At 42.3% G+C, this 23,923-nt stretch overlaps 1 protein-coding gene across 4 annotated transcripts in view; it reads right to left on the bottom strand.

The window, feature by feature from the left end:
• Positions 1-23,923, bottom strand: part of TP73 (tumor protein p73) — a 134,843-nt gene that overhangs the window by 77,084 nt on the left and 33,836 nt on the right. The window lies entirely within an intron of this gene.

The following is a 23,923-nucleotide window of genomic DNA, read 5'->3' as shown; positions in this document are numbered from 1 at the left end:
AGACATGTGGGAAATGTTATTTATTAACTATTTTTTTGTGACATATCTCTCTGATTTAAGGGCATAAAAATGCAACGTTTGAAAATTGCAAAATATTAAAAATTTTCGCCATGTTTCCGTTTTTTTTCATAAATAATCGCAAGTAATATCGAAGAAATGTTACCACTAACGTGAAGTACAATATATCACGAAAAAACAATCTATGAATCAGCAGGATCTGTTAAAGAATTCCAGAGTTATAACCTCATAAAGTGACAGTGGTCAGAATTGTAAAAATTGGCTCGGTCATTAAGTACCAAATTGGTCACTAAGGGGTTAAAAGAAATAAGACGTGCGATCTTCCTTATAATAAGAACTTTCTTTTAACCCACTACTTGCCAAATTAGAAATTTTCATTTTACGGATTTTTCAGAAAAGGGCGTCCCAATATTCAATTAAAAATGACAATGACATGATTTCCTATTTTGAAAACATTCAGTGTACAAACACAAAACAAAAAATTGGACCCAATTATAAAAATTATAAAATCTTAGTTGCTAGAAGCAAAAGATTAGGCGTCCCAAAAAAAGGACATTGGTAGATAATGGGTTAAGGATCACTCCTGACATTAACTCTACCTACAAGATAACAAATGGAGTAACTGTGGTCGGCCTCGTCGGATGCGACTCCATCATCGTCAGGCAAGTCCAGTTGCCCGACACTTGAGCGCAATTATCAATATGCATTGGCTCAACACAAACTTCACTTTTGACCCTACAAAAACAAGGAGCCCAAGCCACCAGGTCTCTGTAGATCCGCTAGCTGATGTGTCCCAACACATTGAGAGCTGATAACATCGCAGTTATCTTCGATTGCTGTCCGGACTTGTCTGTTTTGGGTTATTTTATTTTTTTTCTTGAAAGGAAATGATTTGCCCAAACAATTACATTTTCCCACCCATCGCCCCCCAATCCCCCTCCTACCATACATTCCAGTCTGTGCAGAGAGGACTAAACTCAACTTGCCTTTCAATGTAATCATTAGATCCAAGTGAAAGCCACCAAGAAGCTCTGGAGAGAGGGATGGAGCCGCGGGCTGTTAATTCTTTTTGCACTCCTACCAGGCAGCTGTATTTGTGTCCTGGGACAGGTTCGGACAAGATAGCGCCACGGTGGTGATAATAATGTGTCTGTCATCCGACTCTGGCATGTAGGATCTTGCAGACCGCAAATACCGTTAACTGGCTTGAGCGAATCTGTTACGACAGATCCTGGAAATAATGCAGGGATTGCAGTACATATCTGAAGGGTTCAGTAACCAACATGAATAATTTTACCTTGTTTGGTGCTATCCTGAAAAAGCCTAGGTAAGGACATACAGTGGGGAGAAGAAGTATTTGATACACTTCCGATTTTGCATGTTTTCCCACCTGCAAAGAATGGAAAGGTCTGTAATTTTTATCGTATGAAATAAGTATTTGATACAGTAGAATAACAGATCTTAATATTTGGTACAGAAACCATTTTTACAATTACAGAAGTCAGACATTTCTTGTAGTTCTTGACCAAGTTTGCACACACTGCAGCAGGGATTTTGGCCCACTTCTCCATACAGATCTTTTCCAGATGTTTCAGGTCTCAAGGCTGTCACTGGGCAACATTGATTTTCAGCTCCCTCCAAAGATTTTCTTTTGGCTTCAGATCTGGAGACTGGCTAGGCCACTCCAGGACCTTATAATGCTTCTTACGGAGTCATTCCTCAGTTGCCCTGGTTGAGTGTTTCTGGTCATTGTCATCCTGGAAGACCCAGCCACGAGCCATCTTCAATGGTCTTACTGAGAGAAGGAGGTTGTTGGCCAAAATCTCGAGATACATGACCCCATCCATCCTGTCTTCAATACAGTACAGTCGTCCCGTCCTCATTGCAGAAAAACACCCCCAAAGTATGATGTTTTTGTCCCCACCATGCTTCACGGTTGGGATGGTGTTATTGAGGTTGTACTTATTCTTCTTCTTCCTCCTAACACGGCGAGTGCAGTTGATACCAAAAAGTTCTATTTTGGTCTCAACTGACTACATGACCTTCTCCCATGCCTCCTCTAGATCATCCACATGATCATTGGTGAACTTCAAACAAGACTGGACATGTGCTGGCGTGAGCAGGATGACCTTGCGTGCCCTGCAGGATTTTAATCTATGAAAGCATAGTGTGTTACTAATGGTAATATTTGAGACGGTAATTCAAGCTCTCTTCAGGTCATTGACCAGGTCCTCCTGTCTAGTTTTGGGCCAATTTCTGACCTTTCTCAGAATCATCCTTACCCCACGAGGCGAGATCTTGCATGCAGCCCCAGATCAAGGAAGATTGACAGTCATCTTGTGTTTCTTCCATTTTCTGGTCATTGTGCCAACAGTTGTTGCCTTCTCACCAAGCTGCTTGCCTATTGTCCTGTAGCCAATACCAGCCTTGTACCGGTCTACAATTTTTCCCTGGTGTCCTCAGGCAGCTCTTTGGTCTTGGCCATGTGGAGAGGTTGAAGTGCAATTGATTGTGTGGATAGGTGTCTTTTATACAGGGAACGAGTTCAAGCAGGAAATAAAGGTAATGAGTGCAGAGTACGAGGCTTCTTAAAGAAAAATTAAAGGTCTGTGAGAGCCAGAATTCTTGCTGCTTGGAAGGTGATCAAATACTTATTTCATGCAATAAAATGTAATTTCATTATTTGAAATTCAAACAATGTGATTTTTTTTTTTTTTTAGATCCTGTCTCTCACAGTTGAAGTGTACCTACATGAAAAATTACAGACCTCTCCATTCTTTGTAGGTGGGAAAACTTGCAAAATCGGCAGTGTATCAAATACTTATTTTCTCCACTGTAAGTGGTCACGGGCACCATTGTACATCACTTTACTGTTATATAGTTATACATAGGATTACCCTACAACAACTAGGATTACCCAACATATACTTCAGAGCTGCACTCACTATTCTGCTGGTGCGGTCACTGTGTACATACAGTACATTACTTATTCTGTACTGATCCTGAGTTACATCCTGTATTATACTCCAGAGCTGCACTCACTATTCTGCTGGTGCAGTCACTGGGTACATACATTATATTACTGATCCTGTACTGATCCTGAGTTACATCCTGTACTATACTCCAGAGCTGCACTCACTATTCTGCTGGTGCAGTCACTGTGTACATGCATTACATTACTGATCCTGTACTGATCCTGAGTTACATCCTGTATTATACTTCAGAGCTGCACTCACTATTCTGCTGGTGCAGTCACTGTGTACATACATTACATTACTGATCCTGTACTGATCCTGAGTTACATCCTGTATTATACCCCAGAGCTGCACTCACTATTCTGCTGGTGCAGTCACTGTGTACATACATTACATTACTGATCCTGTACTGATCCTGAGTTACATCCTGTATTATACCCCAGAGCTGCACTCACTATTCTGCTGGTGTAGTCACTGTGTACATATATTACATTACTGATCCTGAGTTACATCCTGTATAATACCCAGAGCTGCACTCACTATTCTGCTGTTGCAGTCACCGTGTACATACATTACATTACTTATCCTGTACTGATCCTGAGTTACATCCTGTATTATACCCCAGAGCTGCACTCACTATTCTGCTGGTGGAGTCACTGTGTACATACTTTACATTACTGATCCTGTACTGATCCTGAGTTACATCCTGTATTATACTCCAGAGCTGCACTCACTATTCTGCTGGTGCAGTCACTGTGTACATACACTACATTACTGATCCGGTACTGATCCTGAGCTACATCCTGTATTATACTCCAGAGCTGCACTCACTATTCTGCTGGTGCAGTCACTGTGTAGAAACATTACATTACTTATCCTGAGTTACATCCTGTATTATACTCCAGAGCTGCACTCACTATTCTGCTGGTGCAGTCACTGTGTACATACACTACATTACTGATCCTGTACTGATCCTGAGCTACATCCTGTATTATACTCCAGAGCTGCACTCACTATTCTGCTTGTGCAGTCACTGCGTACATACATTACATTACTGATCCTGTACTGATCCTGAGTTACATCCTGTATTATATTCCAGAGCTGCACTCACTATTCTGCTGGTGCAGTCACTGTGTACATACATTACATTACTGATCCTGTACTGATCCTGAGTTACATCCTGTATTATACCCCAGAGCTGCACTCACTATTCTGCTGGTGGAGTCACTGTGTATATACTGTACATTACTGATCCTGTACTGATCCTGAGTTACATCCCGTATTATACTCCAGAGCTGCACTCACTATTCTGCTGGCGCAGTCACTGTGTACATACATTACATTACTGATCCTGTACTGATCCTGAGTTACATCCCGTATTATACCCCAGAGCTGCACTCACTATTCTGCTGGTGGAGTCACTGTGTACATACATTACATTACTGATCCTGTATTGATCCTGTGTTACAGCCTGTATTATACCCCAGAGCTGCACTCACTATTCTGCTTGTGCAGTCACTGCGTACATACATTACATTACTGATCCTGTACTGATCCTGAGTTACATCCTGTATTATACTCTAGAGCTGCACTCACTATTCTGCTGGTGCAGTCACTGTGTACATACATTACATTACTGATCCTGAGTTACATCCTGTATTACACTCCAGAGCTGCACTCACTATTCTGCTGGTGCAGTCACTGTGTACATACATTACATTACTGATCCTGTACTGATCCTGTGTTACAGCCTGTATGATACCCCAGAGCTGCACTCACTATTCTGCTGGTGGTCACTGTGTACATACAGTATGTTATGTTACTTATCCTGTAATGAAACTGCTTCAAATCTGCAAGGAGAAAAAAGCAACATGTGCGTGAGATTTCAGAAATCTCATTCACTTTGCTGAGACAGTAAAATGCTGCATTTTTTCAAAGCAAAAATGTGCATGTGCACACACTCAAAAAAAAAAATTAGCAAAAACATGACATGACTATAAGAGTCTAAAAACAGCCCTGTGGCCACTGTGAAAATTGCAAGATTTCTAATTTTTATTTTTTAGTAAAGATCGTGATATAAAAGAAAAATTGCCCAAAAATTATTAAAAATATAAATTTAACAGAAAAACCTGATTTAAGCAATACTGAATTTTCACATGACACATTCCCTTTAAGGTGGCCTTAAAGATTAGATAGAAATAGGTTGATGAGAGAACATCCAATGAAGAAATGATCATCTGGTGAACATACACAGTGTAGTCCATAATGGCACTGAGGAATTGGTTTCAGATAATAAATTATAACCTTATTATTATACTCCAGAGCTGCACTCACTATTCTGCTGGTGGGTCCTGACACCTATGTCTGCATAGAGGATGCTATGGAGAGCACCTGATAAGGGGATACATCTGTAGACAAGCTTGCTGACAGTTTCTACTGTATATATAGTGCCTTGAAAAAGTATTCATACCCTTGAGCTTTTACAAATGTTTTTACGTTATATTCACAAACGTGCATGCATTTTATTGGGACTTTATGTGATATACCAACACAAAATAGCAAGTATTTGTGAAATATAAACAAAATGACACATGGTTTTCTAAATATTTAAAAAATATAAATCTGAAAATTGTGACGTGCATTTGTATTAAGCTTCCCTGTAGTCTGATACCCCTAAATAAAATCCTGAGTGACCAGTTGCCACCAGGAGTCACGTAAATAGCAAATTGAGTCCATCTATAGCAATTTCTTCTGTGTAAAGCTACAGCTGTTCTGTGAAGGCCTCAGAGGTTTGTTTAAGAACAACAGGGCTCAAACTGCATCATGAAAACCAAGGAGCACACCAGACAGGTCAGGGATAAATCATAATACTCACAAAAATTGTCATATAATGCAAGACACTTCGCTAAATATATTAGTACCCACAACCTGAGAGAAATGTAATCAATTCACAGGATAATAAAAGATTCATGCAGCAATGATTAAAAAAAATATCAGTTTTGAAATAATCCTTAAAAGAAAAAAAATATATACTGTATATATATATCGTCTTATCTGTACATAAAATGACAGGGAAAGCTTCAAGAATGGGATACAGATAATGGCTGGAGACAGGGCCGGCTCCAGGATTTTGTGGGCCCCGGGCAAAAGAGTCTCAGTGGGCCCACATACCACGATTCATGATGCACAGATACGGAGGAGAAATATAGATATATTACATAGGGCCTAGCCTTCCCCCTCATCCTTCACATAGGCAGATATGCACACACACAATACGCAGACATACACATACACACACACACACACATCTACAGTACGCAGACATGCGCACTCACACACACACACACACACACATGCACACACACAATACGCAGACATACACACACACACACAATACGCAGACATGCACACACACACAATACGCAGACATGCACACACACACAATACGCAGACATACACACACAATACGCAGACATACACACACACATAATACGCAGACATACACATACAGTACGCAGGCATGCTGCACACACATACAGTACTCAGACATGCACACACACACGCAGCACTCAGACATGCACACACACAATACGCAGACATGTGCGCACACACACAGACAATACGCAGACATACACACACATAATACGCAGACATACACATACAGTACGCAGGCATGCTGCACACACATACAGTACTCAGACATGCACACACACAATACGCAGACATACACACACACACACAATACGCAGACATACACATACAGTACGCAGGCATGCTGCACACACATACAGTACTCAGACATGCACACACACACGCAGCACTCAGACATGCACACACACAATACGCAGACATGCGCGCACACACACAGACAATACGCAGACATACACACATACAATACGCAGACATACACATACAGTACGCAGACATGCTGCACACACATACAGTACTCAGACATGCACACACACACACACACAGCACTCAGACATGCACACACACACAATACGCAGACATGCGCACACACACAATACGCAGACATACACATATTGCCAAAGCTTGTGGGATGGTCGACCCTCTTGCTCCATTTTTGACTTTTGCTATGGAAGCGTTTCTTATCTGGGAACATTCACAGTTCTCTACCTTAATTTATTGATTATGGGCCAAATCTCCAGTCAGTGTTTTATCCATCCAGACACACCAGGAAAATAGTCGTTCAGCAGACTGCTCCCGCCTCCCGTATCTCTCCAGACTCCCCCCTCCTCTGGCATGTGGCTGTGGAGGGAGCGCTGCTTGATCGATGGCCGTCACTTAAACATACATGGCCACCCACAGTGCACGCTGCAGCTGTGTCTGTTACTAATGATGCGGTCAGGCAGACACTGTGCCTTCTACTTTGCTTGTGTGTCCGCCCGGCCGCGTCATTACTAGCAGAAGCAGAGACATCGCTGCAGCAGCGAGCACTGTGCGCGGCCATGTTTATTTAAGTGAAAGCTCAGCTCAAGTAGTGGCGAAGCTGCTGAGGGAGCAGCCCGGGCTCCCTGGTATCCTGGCCACGAGTGGGCCCCCCCATTTGTTCAGGGCCCCGGCATTTGCCACGGTACGCCGGGTGCTGACGCCGGCCCTGGCTGGAGAACCAACTGTCATGCGTCTGAGCTCGAACCCTTGAGCCTGTGCCTTTTTGTCGGCTTCTCTGTCTGCTGAGCCACAAAAGAGTCACCTTTTCTCCAGATGCTTGTGTTTCAGTTATCCTTGCTGCATTCTTTTTAGGGTAAGAGTTGTTTTCATTAACTCATTTGTCTACCTTATCACCTTTCAGATGCAACTTTGTATACTTTCCCTCTGCTGGTATTTCCTGCTGGTGATAGTCTTTTTTTTGGTATCCAGCCATTCTGCTGTAATTTAAGTAAGCCAGTGAAAGACCAGCTAGGGTTCATCTCTCTGCTGTTTATGTTCTTTTCTTGAGAACACACGCTCCCTTCTCTAGATAATTTGCAATCTGCTCTGCCCTCCGGTTCTTTAGGAGGGACGTGTTTTTCAGGCAGCATAGGTCTGGGTTGCCATAGTCTAATCTGTGTTTATGGCTGTTTCAGCTCACACAGGATCCACTAGGGACTGCGGGGTCAGGATTTCTAGTCTGTACAGGAACCGGCAGAGTCAGTGACAGTTTTCAGTGCATTACCTAGTTGTCCAAGAGAGTTGCTACACTCTCATAACAGCAGTACAAGGAGTCCAGTTTGAAATAAAGTCATGTAGGGGACACATCCAGCATGTGGAAGAAGGTGTTCTGGTCAAATGAGACCAAACTAGATTTTTTTAAGCTAAATGTAAAACCCTATGTGTGGTGGAAAACTAATACTGCACATCATCCTGAAAACACCTTACCCACCCTCAAACATAGTGGTGGCAGCATCATGCTTTGGGGAGGCTTTTCTACAGCAGGGACAGGGAAGCTTTTCAAAGTTGATGGGAATATGGTTGGCGCTAAATACAGGGCAATCCTGGAGGAAAACCTGTTAGAGGCTGCAAAAGACTTGAGACTGGGGTGTAGCTTCACATTCCAGTAACACAGTGACCCTAAGCATACTGTCAGAGCCACAATGGGTGGATCAGATCAAATCATATTCCTGTGTGTGAATGGCCCAGTCACAGTCCAGGCATAAATCTCATTGAGAATCTGTGGCAAGACTTGAAAATTGCTGTTCATAGACGTCTCCATCTAATCTCACTGAGCAAGAGCCAGTGTGCAAAGAAAATGGGCAAACGTTTCAGTCTCTAGATGTACAAAGCTGGTAGACACATACCCCGAAAGACTTTCAGCATTAATTGCCACAAAAGGTGGTCCTACAAAATATCAGACTACAGGAGACTGAATACAAATGCATGTCACAATTTTCAGATTTGTATGTTTCAAATGTTTAGAAAACCTTGCATCATTATTTCCTTTAGACTTCACAAATAGTTGCTACCTTAAAAATCCCATAAAATATATTTCTAGGTGCTTCTCACAAAATTAGAATACCATAAAAAAGTTTATTTATTTAAGTTCTTCAATACAAAAGTTAGAGTCATTACAAAAAGAGTGACCTATTTCAAGTGTTTATTTCTGTTAATGTTGATGATTATGGCTTACAGCCAATGAAAACCCAAAAATCATTATCTCAGTAAATTGGAATACTTTATAACACCAGCTTGAAAAAATGATTGTAAGATCTGAAATGTTGGTCTACTGAAATGTATGTTCGGTAAATGCACTCAATACTTGGTCGGGGCTCCTTTTGCATCAATTACTGGATCAACGCGGCGTGGCATGGAGGAGATCAGCCTGTGGTACTGCTGAGGTGTTATGGAAGCCCAGGTTGCTTTGATAGCAGCCTTCAGCTCATCTGCATTGTTGGGTCTGGTGTCTCATCTTCCTCTTGACAATACTCTATAGATTCTCTATGGGGTTAAGGTCAGGCGAGTTTGCTGCCAATCAAGTACAGTGATACTGTTGTTTGTAAACCAGGTATTGGTACTTTTGGCAGTGTGGACAGGTGCCAAGTCCTGCTGGAGAATGACATTTACCTCTCCAAAAAGCTTGTCAGCAGAGGGAAGCATGAAGTGATCTAAAATTTCCTGGTAGACGGCTGCGCTGACTTTGGTCTTGATAAAACACAGTGGACCTACACCAGCAGATGACATGGCTCCCCAATTCATCAGTGATTGTGGAGACCGCATACTAGACCTTCAGCAGCTTGGATTGTGGCCTCTCCATTCTTCTTCCAGACTCTGGGACCTTGATTCCCAAATGAAATGCAAAATGTACTTTCATCTGAAAACAACACCTTGGACCACTGACAACAGTCCAGTTCTTTTTCTCCTTGGCCCAGGTAAGATGCTTCTGGCATTGTCATGAGTGGTGTGACACAAGGAATGTGACACTTGTAGCCCATGTCCTGGATACGTCTGTGTGTGGTGGCTCTTGAAGCAATAATAATAATAATAATTTTATTTATATAGCGCCAACATATTCCGCAGCGCTTTACAAATTATAGAGGGGAATCTCCCCCAAATTTTTGAAAGGCCTTTTCTTAACAATTCTTTCAAGGCTGCGGTTATCACGGTTGCTTGTACACCTTTTTTTACTACACTTTTTCCTTCTACTAAACATTCCATTAATATGCTTAGATACAACACTCTGTGAACAGTCAGCTTCTTTAGCAATTACCTTTTGTGGCTTACCCTCCTTGTGGAGTGTGGTAATGACTGCCTTCTGGACATCTGTCAAGTCAGCAGTCTTCCCCATGATTGTGGAGCTACTGAAACAGACTAATGGACCGTTTTAAATGCTTAGGCTACGTTCACATTTGCGCTGTTGTGTGTTGCGTCGGCGACGCAATGCACAACGCATGCAAAACACATGCAAAAACGCATTGTTTTGTGACGCATGCGTCCATTTTTTGCTTGATTGTGGACGCAAAAAAAATGCAACTTGCTGCATCCTCTGCGCCCTGACGCTTGCGCCAAAAATGACGCATGCGTCACAGAGCGCAAGACAACGCATGTCCATGCGCCCCATGTTAAATATAGGGGCGCATGACGCATGCGTCGCCACGGCTGCGCCCAACGCAACGCTAATGTGAACGTAGCCTTAGGAAGCCTTTGCAGGTGTTTTTTGTTGATTATTCTAATTTACTGAGATAATGACTTTTGGGTTTTCATTGGCTGTAAGCCATAATCATCAACATTAACAGAAATAAACACTTGAAATAGATCACTCTGTGTGTAATGACTCTATATAACATGAGTTTCACTTTTTGTATTGAAGAACAGAAATAAATTAACTTTTTGATGATATTCTAATTTTGTGAGAAGCACCTGTAAGTTTGTGGGAGTAACGTGAAAAAATGTGGAAACGTTCGCGTGATATGAATATTTTTTCAACATGCAAATTGTCTCTTCAGAAAGGAAGAGGACTTGAACTCTAGTGCTAACTACAGGAAGTAACAATCCTACAAGTCAATATTGACCCTTTATTTTTTTCCAGGGGCTGTATACACTTTGTAATGAAAGATGAACATTTGCTTTTAGGAATGTCTGTCTGGCCTTTGCTCCTCTGCACTAGGGATTAACGATCAGCGCAAGTGTTTATTACTTGAGTTTGCCGAGGTTGCTCGGCAAGGGCATAAAGATCGTGGTCACAGTGGTCGCTGCTGCGACCGAGCCCGGCGGGTGAAGAGCCTGTTAACGCCAGGCACTATTTCACCTGGATGTGATTGCAGCAGACTTGATTGGCCGGCAGTCTGATTTGCTGCATCAGGTCCATCCACCACAATACAGGCTGCCGGCCAATCAGAGGCCAGCAGCTGATATCAACATGCACGTGACCAGGGGTGCATGGCAGAGATATCATGCCCTCCTACCGCACACCGAAGTCAGCTTCAGACGTGGACGCTGTGTGGCATGGGAGCAATGGGAAGGTGAGTAGGAGTGTTTATTTTTTTTTCTGTGTATTGAACAACAGCAGGATCATATAACAGGATGAGGGAACCTATATCAGGATGGTGTCATGCTCGGACACAGGTAGATCTATCGGACGACCCAGCATATAAGTTCGATAGGATGGAAAAGCGAGAGGATGGCCCTAAAGTTAGGGATCAAGGGATGGGACACCTCCTGACACCAACCTGTGCCTGTCCCAAAGCTCCCCTACCACCCTATGTGGGTCCTTCCCCCCCCACCATTTCCCCCCCCCCCCCCCCGCTGCCATCATGTGCCTAGTTCCTGACTGTCTCCAAAATGTACCATGGCTAGTGCACTGGATGGCAAGGATACTAGCATCACCACTGTAGATAGTAACACACAGGGGAAGAGACAAACAGGGGATAGACAAAAAAGGAAATATACTCACCTCAGGCTGTGCTGCTAAGCTCCACAGTGGCAGAGCGAACAACACCAGGAATAGGAACTCAAACTGCAGAAATACCCCCATTACCAGAGAGCTCCAAACATCTAGCTGGTCTGCCTAGAAGAATTCAATAACCAACGATCAGCTGATGGGTCATGCGACTAGTTAAAGGATGGTGGGAGTGGTTACCAACCAAGATCAGCTGACCAACCTAATAGAAACAACCTCCAGCAAGAGACTTACATTAACTCTTACTGTACCAAAAGAAAAAAACAATATTGAAATTACAGCAGACCCAGAGCTGCTACAAATCCCATAATGATTCATGACATATGGGCTGTGCATTATACTATATGGAGGACTATGGGCTGCAAATTATGCTATATGGAGGATTATGGGCTGTGTATTATACTATATGGAGGACCATGGGCTGTGCATTATGCTGTGAGGACTATGGGCTGTGAATTATGCTATATGGAGGATTATGGACTGTGCATTATGCTATATGGAGGACTATGGGCTGTGCATTATGCTACACGGAGGACTATGGGGAGTGCATTATATTATAAGCAGGACGAAGGGGAGTGTATTATACTGCTGCTTTGAAGCCCCATGACATCTATGTATGCCCTTGGCGAGTATCATGGTTTACTTTTCTCTATACGTTAAAGCACAGCGGCGGAGCAGGGAACAAATACCAGGATGAGGCCCAGGATAAGGGACCCATACCAGGATGGAGGGCATATATGTACCATAATGAGGGACACAGATATCAGGATGGAAGACCTATATTTATCACAGGTGTGTGGAAAAGCGGCGGCAGCGGCGGCTGCAGCACTATCCAGAAAAAACAGCTCGGGGTGGTGCTCACAGAACAATCCACACAGGACCAAAGGCTTCACTGACGGTATATCAGAAAAGAAAGTATGGCGCTCACCCCTGGAGATGCTGTGATGAAGTCCTTTATTTGCTACGAACAGCAATCAGGTACATATGGAGAGGCGGCAGGACGTGAACAGGAGAGGGTGCGGGGAACCGGTAAGGACTACGGCCGTTTCGCGCAAGGCGCTTCAACGGGTCCTGGACCCGTTGAAGCGCCTTGCGCGAAACGGCCGTAGTCCTTACCTGTTCCCCGCACCCTCTCCTGTTCACGTCCTGCCGCCTCTCCATATGTACCTGATTGCTGTTCGTAGCAAATAAAGGACTTCATCACAGCATCTCCAGGGGTGAGTGCCATACTTTCTTTTCTGATATACCGTCAGTGAGACCTATATTTATGTACACACACATAGTTGTGCTCAAAAGTTTACATACCCCGGAAAAAATAGAACGCCAAATTGAGACTAGCTCATAATAATTATATGCATAAACGATATTCACTCGCAAACAATGGTATGACCTACTCAAACTTAGTGAATGGACCAAAATGAGTAAGACTATAAGATATAGAAATTTTATTGGTAATATTAAAATATAAATGACATAAAAACAGGGAAACCAAATGACAAAATATGCAAAACCACAGCAGAATTATTGTAGTGGATACTAGGACATACGGTAATTACAACCTCATATTACAGCAACATCCCATAACAATAGCTCATACATAAATTACAAATAAATATTGCAAACATGCATTATATGTATTTAAAGGCACCAGGCGAAACGTGCATTGGAGTCACAGGAGCCACGGAGTTCGGACTATTGGTATATACTTTCATATATCTTTTCACTCCATTTCCCTTTTGTCTCTTTATACGTATAATGCAAGTTTGCAATATTTATTTGTAATTTATGTATGAGCTATTGTTATGGGATGTTGCTGTAATATGAGGTTGTAATTATGTCCTAGTACCCACTACAATTCTGCTGTGGTTTTGCATATTTTGTCATTTGGTTTCCCTCTTTTTATGTCATTTTTATTTTAATATTACCAATACAAATTCTATATTTTATAGTCTTCCTCATTTTGATTTGTTCTGCTGTAGCCAATGACAGGTCAACTTGGCCTTGTGTTATGGATCGTTGTCATGTTGGAACGTCCATGTACGTCCCATGCGCAGCTTCCAGGCTGATGAGTGCAAATTTGCCTCCAGTATTTGCTGATAACGTCCTGCATTCATCCTTCCTTCAACTCTGACCAAGTTTCCTGTGCCTTTGTAGCTCACACATCCCCAAAACATCAGCGATCCCCCTCCGTCCTTTACAGTAGGAATGGTGTTCCTTTCATCATAGGACTTGTTGAACTCTCTCCATATGTAACGTTTATGGTTGTGGACAAAAAGTTCAATTTTGGTCTCATCACTCCAAATTACCTTGTTCCAGAAGTTTGGAGGCTTGTCTCTGTGCTGTTTTGCTTATTGTAGGGGAGATACTTTGTAGCATTTTGAACCATCAGCCCAGAAGCAGCGCATGGGACGTACTTGGACATTCAAACATGACAACGATCCAAAACACAAGGTCAAGTGGACCTGTCATTGGCCACACCAGAACAAAGTGACGGTTCTGGAGTGGCCATCTCAGTCTCCTGACCTTAATATCATTGAGCCACTCTGGGGAGATCACAAGCACTCAGTTCATGCTAGACAGCGCAGGAACTGGAGGCTTTTTGCCGAGAAGAGTGGGCAGCTTCACCATCTGAGAAAATAAAAAAACTCATCCATAACTACCACAAAAGACTTCCAGCTATGAATGATGTTAAATGGGGCAATACGCGTTATTAAGAAATGGGGTATGTGAACTTTTGATCAGGGTCATTTGGATGTTTTGGGTTGTCATTATGATGTAAAAACAGATAACACAGTAGTCTGACAATAAATGGCTTCACCCAACCACTAACCATGAGTGGAGAAAAAGGTTTGGTGTTATCATTCATATTGTCTGAAAAAAGGTCAAGAAAGCAAATATTCTGCAAGGGTATGTAAACTTTTGAGCACAGCTCAAAATAAAAAAGTATAAAACATGAAGGATCTGTGCATTTATAACTCATCTACTTGTACGTCCACCCATCTACCTCTTATATTGTTGTTTTTAATGACAGAGATATAGGGGAACATTATAGTAAATTCTTAAACCAGGTAGAAAAGCAACAGGTTCATGTATGAAAATATGTTTATGGAAGAAATCACAGTCAAAATCTTCACTGCGGCACCAAATTTATGAAATCCATATAACTCGCGCTGGGCTCTTACATATATATTTTCCCTTATGCTATGTGCAAACGTCAGGATTTCTTGCAGAAATTTCCTGAACAAAACCGGACATTTTCTGCAAGAAATCCGCATGCTTTTTTCGCGTTTTTTGCTCGTTTTTCTCGCGTTTTTTTGTGTGGATTTTTCCGGAGGTTCCCAATGCAATAATATAGTGGGAAATCCGCAAAAAATCTGCAAAATTAATGAGCATGCTGCGTTTTGTACATATGCACAAAAATTGCGGAATGCATTCTAAATGATGAGATGCATATGCATGCGTGTTTTTATATAGCAAAAAAAAACGGAACGTGTGCACCCAGCCTCACTGTGTGGGAATCGGCTGTGTTTGGAATCTGTAAATAGATGATGCTATTCCTATGCTGGTAGATACGGATGATCTTCAGATGCTGCTTGGTTTATAGACGCAGCCTGGATATAAGCAGCGGTGCCGGCTCCTGTTGTGTATACAGCACACAAGTCTGTGCACACAATAGATCTGTCTACAAGCTGTCAGTATGCCCTGCACCTGCTGTGTTGTCCCAGTGCACTGTCTGTAATTATACCCCAAGGGCTGCAGACCCAAAACATCTCAACTATTCTCAGGATTTCCAGAGCAGATCCTAAAATATACCCCGTAACCAACCGGAATCATATGGGGTAGGACACAAATAAAAAATAAGCACCTGATGCAATCCTCAGTGGGTGCAGGGCCTCCGGGAACTAAACAAAAAAACTTTTATATGCAGATTTCAATTGAGCGTTAATTCACACATTCAGTATTTGGTCAGTATTTAGCCTCAGTGTTTGTATGCCAAACCTAGGAGTGGAACTTACAGACACTCCAAATACTGATGAAATACTGATCAAAAATATGCAAATTGCCTCTTCAGAGAAAAAGAGGACTTGAACTCTATAGCGCCATCTGTTGGAAGTAGCGATCCTACAAGTCACAATCAACTCTATAACGAGTCGTGCAATATGACTTATGATAAAAGCCAAATCAATATCTCAATTCGCAGACATGGTGTTTCGGGCTGTTGCCCTCGTCAGTGCAAAGCATGAGAACTGATTTGGCTAGGTGAGAGGCTCTGGACTGGGGTCTAAGGGGTATCATTTCTCCTTATGGAGAGATACCAGCTGGCTTGTCAAGGTAAGGAGGCTTATTCGCCGTGCAATGCTCCTCTGGGAAATATAATATGCAAATTGCCTCTGATCAAAAATAGTAATGTGTGAATAAAGCCTAAGGCAGCACAGCAGGGCTACATACAAACGGATACAACATGTATTTAGCCAATGTAGTAATATTTAGGTTCAGGATAGCAGAGCCTTTCTCACGCTGCATTAAAAAAGGCTCCGCTATCCTGAGCCGAAATGATGCCATGTGGGCAAAATAAAGTCAGTATTTTTTTGTATCTAACAATGGATACAGCGATAGATAGATAGATAGATAGATAGATAGATAGATAGATAGGTAGAAGAAAATTAGAGCAGCAAAAAGAAAGAGTCCCGTTGCAGAGCCCCCAGGCAAATACCAAACCTCAATTATAAAAATCCAGAAAAATTGGAGGTAGCACACCGCTTGTAGTGAAAAGGAGCTATTTAATCAGCCCAGAAGGCAACGTTTCCGTCCCAACGGGAAGCTTTCTCAAGCCTAGATAGATAGATAGATAGATAGATAGATAGATAGATAGATAGATAGATAGATAGATAGACAGAAAATAATTAGATAGACAGATAGATAATTAGATAAACAGATAGATAATAGATGATTGATAGATAAATAGTTAATAGAAATACAGATGATAGATAGATAGATAATAGATAGATAAATAATTAGATAGATAGATAATAGATGATTGATAGATAGATAATAGATATACAGATAATAGATTGATATCTATTAATCTAAAGAAGAAGAACAACACCCCTAAGATTTATTCGTCTGCAGATATAGACTTTGTAATCAAAGATGAACATTTGCTTTTAGAAATGTCAGTCGGACCTCGGCTCCTCTGTACTCAGGGATCTGTTGTATTATGCATAAGAAATTACATATTAAATAAGAAAGAATAAAACATTAACAATCTGTGCATTTATATTTGGTTGCATACAAAAACTCAAAATAATCAATTTTTTCATCACTGCCCCTGTTTTTTGGATTATCCATCCATCCATCCATCCATCCATCCATCCATCCATCCATCCATCCATCTCATGTACCACTGTCCTAATGCTCCATGTCACATTTTTCTGACTCCATCATACTGGCAGTACTGGTAAGATCTTCTGAGGATCTTTCTATAATCTCCCGGGATCTTCGGATTTCAGCGCTCGGCCTTCCACTTTGAAAGTGACCAGACCATGAAATCATAAAGCAGGGAAGTGTTTGCACTGTATTTAAAAAGATTACGCTCATAAAACAATCATGACTGAAAGGATAAACAGTAAGCGCTGTGAAGCCTGATACAAGCCCCGGCAGCTCCGTGCAGCATCCCGTCCTCGTAGATCCCAGGATCTGCATGTCCTATCATGTATGCCAAGAATCTCACTGCGCTCTGGATGGGGCTATACACAGCCGAGGTGCCAAAATCTAATTTACAATGTATGCAGCACCTCCATCCATCCACATTAGCATCAGGAACGATTTACTACCCGTATCCAAACCCAACTGGCCTTACAATAAAGGTAAATAAACCAGAACGTATCCCCGCCCAGGCGGGGTGTAACTGCATCAGCGCATAGGTCGTGGTGTCTTCATGGTGCTGGAGCCCGAGAGGCCCCCTCTGCCATATGAGAATACACCAGTATTATAAATGGCATTAAAATTGATGTGGATTTTGTCCATAGTGGCCAATTTGTGACACCCACCAATGGCAGACATAACGTTGCCTGTGAAAGTTGTCATTCAGCTTTCCATCGAATGGCACTTGGTTTTTATACCTTGAGAAAGGCGCCGCTCCAGCACAGAAACGCATTGGTATTTAAAAAAACATTTTGGAATCTTAAGGCTGTTTACTCCCAGAGCGCAGCCCACCCAAACGTGCCAGCTTCGATTTTTGCCATTTCCCCTGTGACTATAGACTCCTCCAACATAGAGGAAATGTGCATGGAATTGTGGGGAAAAGTATAACAGGTGAATATAGGTGGTAAGAGAAATTATTATAATAAAAAACCTACAAGCATTGAAGGAACGCTCCAAGAAATGGGTATCAACAATGTTAGGACAGGAAAGGGCAATGACGGCACAGGATTTCTCTTTGGTCTTCTCGAATATCTGCGTTGCCTTCTCCTCCTCTTAGGTTCTGGGTTTGCCATAATGGGGCATCAGCTTTGCTTGGAGCATTCTTTTAACTATTTTCTAGCTTCCCCAAATAATATTTAAAGAGGACCTAGGACCTTAGAGGATATAGCTGATCTACTAAATACTTGGTTCTCCAAAAAGTATCACGTCTGGAGTAGATAGAACTTTTTATTGTGCCGTTCTTCTGTTATCCCTACTAAATATGTATTAATAAATTGTCAACTGGGTCACCACTTGTCAAAGGCCTGACTGGTAACACCCAGTTGTAATAATAATAATAATAATTTTTATTTATATAGCTCCAACATATTCCGCATGTCAATATATTCAGACATTTTTAAGAGACAGAGAATTGACACAATGCAGAATTTTAAGGGAAAATGCTCCAGGATTGTTGTTACATGGCGAATGCAAGCCAATCATTATGTGCAATGCGACTGATAATTAATATGGTCTAATATGGATTTCAAAGGAGAAATAGGGGCACGGAGGGAATACAGACTACCAGTGAGGGGGGCTTATGGACCCATTAGAAAGACATTGGCCCCAATTAATTGAGTCAGGCGATTTCCATGACAGTCTTAGGCTGGGTTCACATTGCGTTAGTGGGTGTCCGCTGACGGAATCCGTTACATGGCGCAATTAACGCTATGTAACGGATCCGTTAGCGCACCCATTGAGCGCAATGTATCTAACGCATCGTTAACGTATGCCATTTTTGGCATGTGTCTGCGATGTCCCGTTATTTTCTGATGGACCGCGAACGCTGCTTGCAGGGTTCGAGGTCCGTTTCTCGCTAGCGCAGATCGGGCATCTGCGCTAGTGGGATCGCTAAACGCAATCCCTTTTTGAACATTGCGTTAGCGCATTCTGTTAGCGTAGGCGCTAAACGGATTGCACTAACGCAATGTGAACCTAGCCTAAATGAGGAAAAGAAGATATAGAGTGCTCTCAGTCGGAGAAGCAAAATAGGAATCTTGTGGGTGTGATACCTTTTAATGGCTAACAAAATATAGTGAATGATATTACAAAGCAAGCTTTCGAGACTGGTTACATCTCTTCATCAGGTATCTACTGGCTAACACGGTACCAAACCACTTTTTTTCGTTTAGTGTTAGGCAAGAATATGGTGTGGCACATTCATTAAGAGGCGAACACCCCATAGCTGCAGATGGAGATTATTGCGGTCCTGAGCAAATTGCCCCATTGGTCTACTATAATCCGCCCATTATACAGGAGCGGGAGATGCATAACTGGTCCTTTCTGCTATAAGGAAGCCTAAAAAATGTTGACTGTACCGGAAGCCATATTGGTCATACCGAGGAGGGTAGTAACAAGAGGATGATATTACTTGTATCCGGTTTGTTGATCTTTGTAACCAATAAAATAAATCTCTATCATATGATGGCACCAAGAGCACCTTCCCTGTCCACGTGCTGGAAGCCACCGTGTCCTAACACAAAGGAAGCCATTCTAGACTCAGCGTCTTCCCTGTGATGTCACGGCCTTTGAAGTGGGATTTTCCCCATGTCAACGCTGCAAAAGTGCCTTGTCTTACTGAGCCTCGGGCAGGCAAACACAAATCAATGGAGCAGGTACCTGTTAACCTCAATGAGAAAAAAACAAATAAATCCATAGGTCGTGCAGTGTACACTGCCGGGAGGAGCCAGCAACTTACTAACCCTGCATACAATGTCCACGTGATGTCACCGGAGGTCATTGTTCAGGTTCCTGGGTTACTAAGCCTTCCGTATGACAAGCATTTACACCTAATGTGCAAAAGTATGTGCCCCTTATAATATATCGCTTAGGCTACGTTCACATTAGCGTTACGCTAATGTGCGTCCCTGTTGCGTCGGCGACGCAGCGGCGACGCGCCCCTATGTTTAACATAGGGGACGCGTGCGTTTTTTTGTTCGCGTTTTTCGACATGTGCGTCGTTTTCGACGCTAGCGTCGGACGCACGAAAATGCAACAAGTTGCATTTTTCGTGCGTCCGATTTTCGTCAAAAAACGACGCACGCGTCGCAAAACGCAGCGTTTTTGCGCGCGTTTTTGGTGCGTCGCGCGTTGCGTCGCCGTTGCGTCGCCGACGCACCGGCGCGCAACACTAATGTGAACGTAGCCTTACCTAGCCCTGCAAAAACCATTGGTAACAGGTGCATCACCTGAAGCAAGCAGCCATAGACATAGAGAACGTGCTCCACCTGGCACTGCCATAGGATGCCACCTCTCTCACAAATGCATCCTTCATTATTGCAGTTTTGTATTTTTTTTGTCTCGTTTTTGGTGATTTTTGCCTATTTTTCGTTTGTACCTTATTCTTATTTACCTTTGCGCCATGTGTAAGTCTATTTTAAATGAATTTGCCCTTTTTTGTCATTTTTATCTCTGTGGGTGAGGTTTGGGGTTTCCAAGTGTTTCTCAGCTGATTAATCAATTGCAACTTTTTAAAAAGTCTAAAAATTTGGTGCAAATGTGCTACAGTCTTCCCTTTCCCTGGAGAAGTTTTCTGTACGCCGGATATTTTGGTACAAATTTTGCAGCATTTAGTGAAACAGGAGACTTTTTGCACTAAAAAGTCGCAAAAGGCATGTTAAAAACAAAAATAAACATTTTTTACTTTGCGCAAAATTCATGAACCGCATTGCTCCTTTTTTGAAGAATTTACACATACGAAAAATACAAATAAAAGCGCTTCATAGGGTAATACTTCTGGACAGAAAATACTGAGGTAATATAGCTGCGTGAAGACTCTCATCTGATTGAGTTATGTGAGGAGCAAACAAAAGGGTTGCCAAAACTCACATCCCCCTATTTAGTGTAGATGTGCCAACCATAGAGGCAGCCATGTTTGCCAGACTCTCTTGGATCATATGAAGCCCGTATAGTTACTGGTAAGGATGCAGATAAACCATGGCTCCTCTGTACCAACCGTTCAGCTCGGGGCATCATATTCGGGGAGAACACCCCATAGTAATTACAAATAAATCTGCGCACATGAGGGACAAAGGGACGTAGCTGATTTAGACTGCATTTTATATAGAGGACATGATGACTTGCCTGCATCGGGAGAACACAGAGCCACAAGGGCATTGCCAGCACGGCCTCAACTAGGGTATTTCTGGCAAATCTTCTTTTCTTTCTTTTTTTTTTTTGACCACATACATTCATCCTCTGCACCCTGTTAATGTCATCGTTTATAGTCCTAAAGGAGTTGTATAATTTGTCAAAATCTTTTTTCAACAGCTCTTTAATAGTGTGTTTACTGGGGCTGCACAAATGTGTGTAGGGGCCATGGGACAATGGTGCAAACCCAGCACCGATGCGACCATGTAGACAACGTGTGTCTATCTGTGGTATTATGGTTCCTCACCAATGGATGGTTACTCACAAGTAACTCGTACAGTTAAATTGTGGCAAGGAGCAATATACAATGCCATCAATATATACAATAGATTATAGGCCATCATTATGTGATGGGTGGGGGCCCCGGCTTGTCAGAAGATTGAAGGGGCCACATTGCTCAACAAGCGCAGCAGCTTCTTCTGCTCTCCCTATCTTCATCCCTATCTACATCCTATCTACAAGGTCGCATCTCTGCTGGGTTTGCAGCGTTGTTCAATGGCCCCTTCACACAGATGGTTGGTGGGATTGGCAACAGACAGACCTCTACTAATAAGATGTTGATGACCTGTCCGGGATAGATTATTAATATGCTGATCCCGTGAAACGCCTTTAAAATTGCAGAACTAGAGGTGAACAAATCCATGATCCAGGAGCCATGTCACTATTCCATGGCCGCTGGATGAGAGCCTTGTGAATGGCCTTCCTACCTGGCGTCATCTCCGACTACTCCTCTTTTGATTTGCCGGCTTGGCACTGCCTTATAGTTACATCAAGACGCACACGACGGGGCTTCATGCCATGCCGGCTAATTAAAAGAGGAGCCAGGGATGACGATAAATAGGAGGCGGTTCACAGGGCTCACGTCCAGCAGCCACGGATCTCTACGCAGAACCCTTTAACCTCTTAAAGACATAGTCAGTTTTGTCCACTAAGACCAGAAGGTTTTTTTTTTTCATGGCATCGTAACTGTATAAGGCCTTTTGTGGGACAAGTTGAAGCTTCTTTTTTGGTGTCAATTTGGAGAACACAGGCCTAATTTCTATAGATTCATATTAATAAGATGATCTTTTCATGCTTTGGTCATAATGAAATGTTGTACCGGTGGCTATAGTTATGGTCAGGGGCACTATTATGGGTGCAGGGTTTGCATTTACACCTGAGCCAAAAATGTCCATTTGGCCAATATGAGAAGAGCAATACTATTAAAGACCTGTGATAATTGGGGGCCATGTTTTAGAATCAGGGCCTAAGTGATGCTGTTTGCTATGGTGCCCACTGCACTGTGTGACTTGTCCATGATGAGACTAGTGACGCTACTGCCTGCCGAGGTATTATATCACTTAAAAGTGAAATCCTACAAATATCATCTTCTGAAGTGTCTTATATAAGGGTCACCATCGTTCATCCAGTATATATATATATAGGCTTATAAGATATATGCTTCCATTATTTAATGTGAATTTTGGAAACAAATTGATGGTCAATTGAATTATTCTATTATTATGTTCAAAAAATTTTGAGAATTTGGAGAAATTGGTTATGTGTGCAATATTTGATATATTGAGCCAGATGATCACCTATAGATTTGCCACTAAGATACTAGTAAGTAGGTTTACCCCCAGTCCAATGAAATCCATGATGGTGTTACAATGAGTTGTGCCACAAGACATACCCAGCGCGGGAACATCTGAGCGGTGAGCAGGGTCTATATATGACGCGTCCTTCTTAAATTATATCTGTTTCTTAAAGGAGTCCACAAAATTTCGATAACATGAATTGTAACAGGTGCATGGGGTGCTCACAGAGTACTTGTGGTTGGGTCGTATTGTCAGCAGCTCTTTGTTGGACAATCGGATGCTGATATAACAGTATAACTGCAAATTATAATGTAGACCCTCAGAGCACAACTCACTTCTTGTTTACATACAGGGCATCCATGCAGACTTGAAGCTAAATCTCGGGGGCCCAATATTAAATCTTAGCCATGGCCCCTGCCAACCTTCACGTGCTTTCATGGGCATAGCCAAAGGGGACAGCTACATGAAAATGAGCCACAAGATGCCAGGGGGCACCAAGAAGCCACTGTGCCTTGTCCAGGATACTGTATATATATCCCAGGCTAGGGCGCCGAATTGAACTCTTTGCCCAATGTGCAGGAAAGCCGAGCTACAGCTCCACATGCCATTATTATAATATTGTCCCTTTATTTTGGGCTTTGGACTTTTTAGGCATCATGACCCGGTCTGACTGCAATTTCTGTATCAACTTTATGTGCATCTTCATACACTTACAACCTACATTTTTAAAAACTCTGACACAGAACAGAAATATACAAGTCCCCTGTAGAATACAGAGAAAAATAAAGTTTAATGTACAAAGTTTGCAATAAGTTCTAAAGAAACCGTGATTAGATATATCCAGTGTA

This window comes from Ranitomeya imitator, chromosome 10 (genome assembly GCF_032444005.1).
Source record: "Ranitomeya imitator isolate aRanImi1 chromosome 10, aRanImi1.pri, whole genome shotgun sequence".
Lineage (NCBI taxonomy): Eukaryota > Metazoa > Chordata > Amphibia > Anura > Dendrobatidae > Ranitomeya > Ranitomeya imitator.
This window is presented reverse-complemented; position numbering and strand designations above follow the sequence as displayed.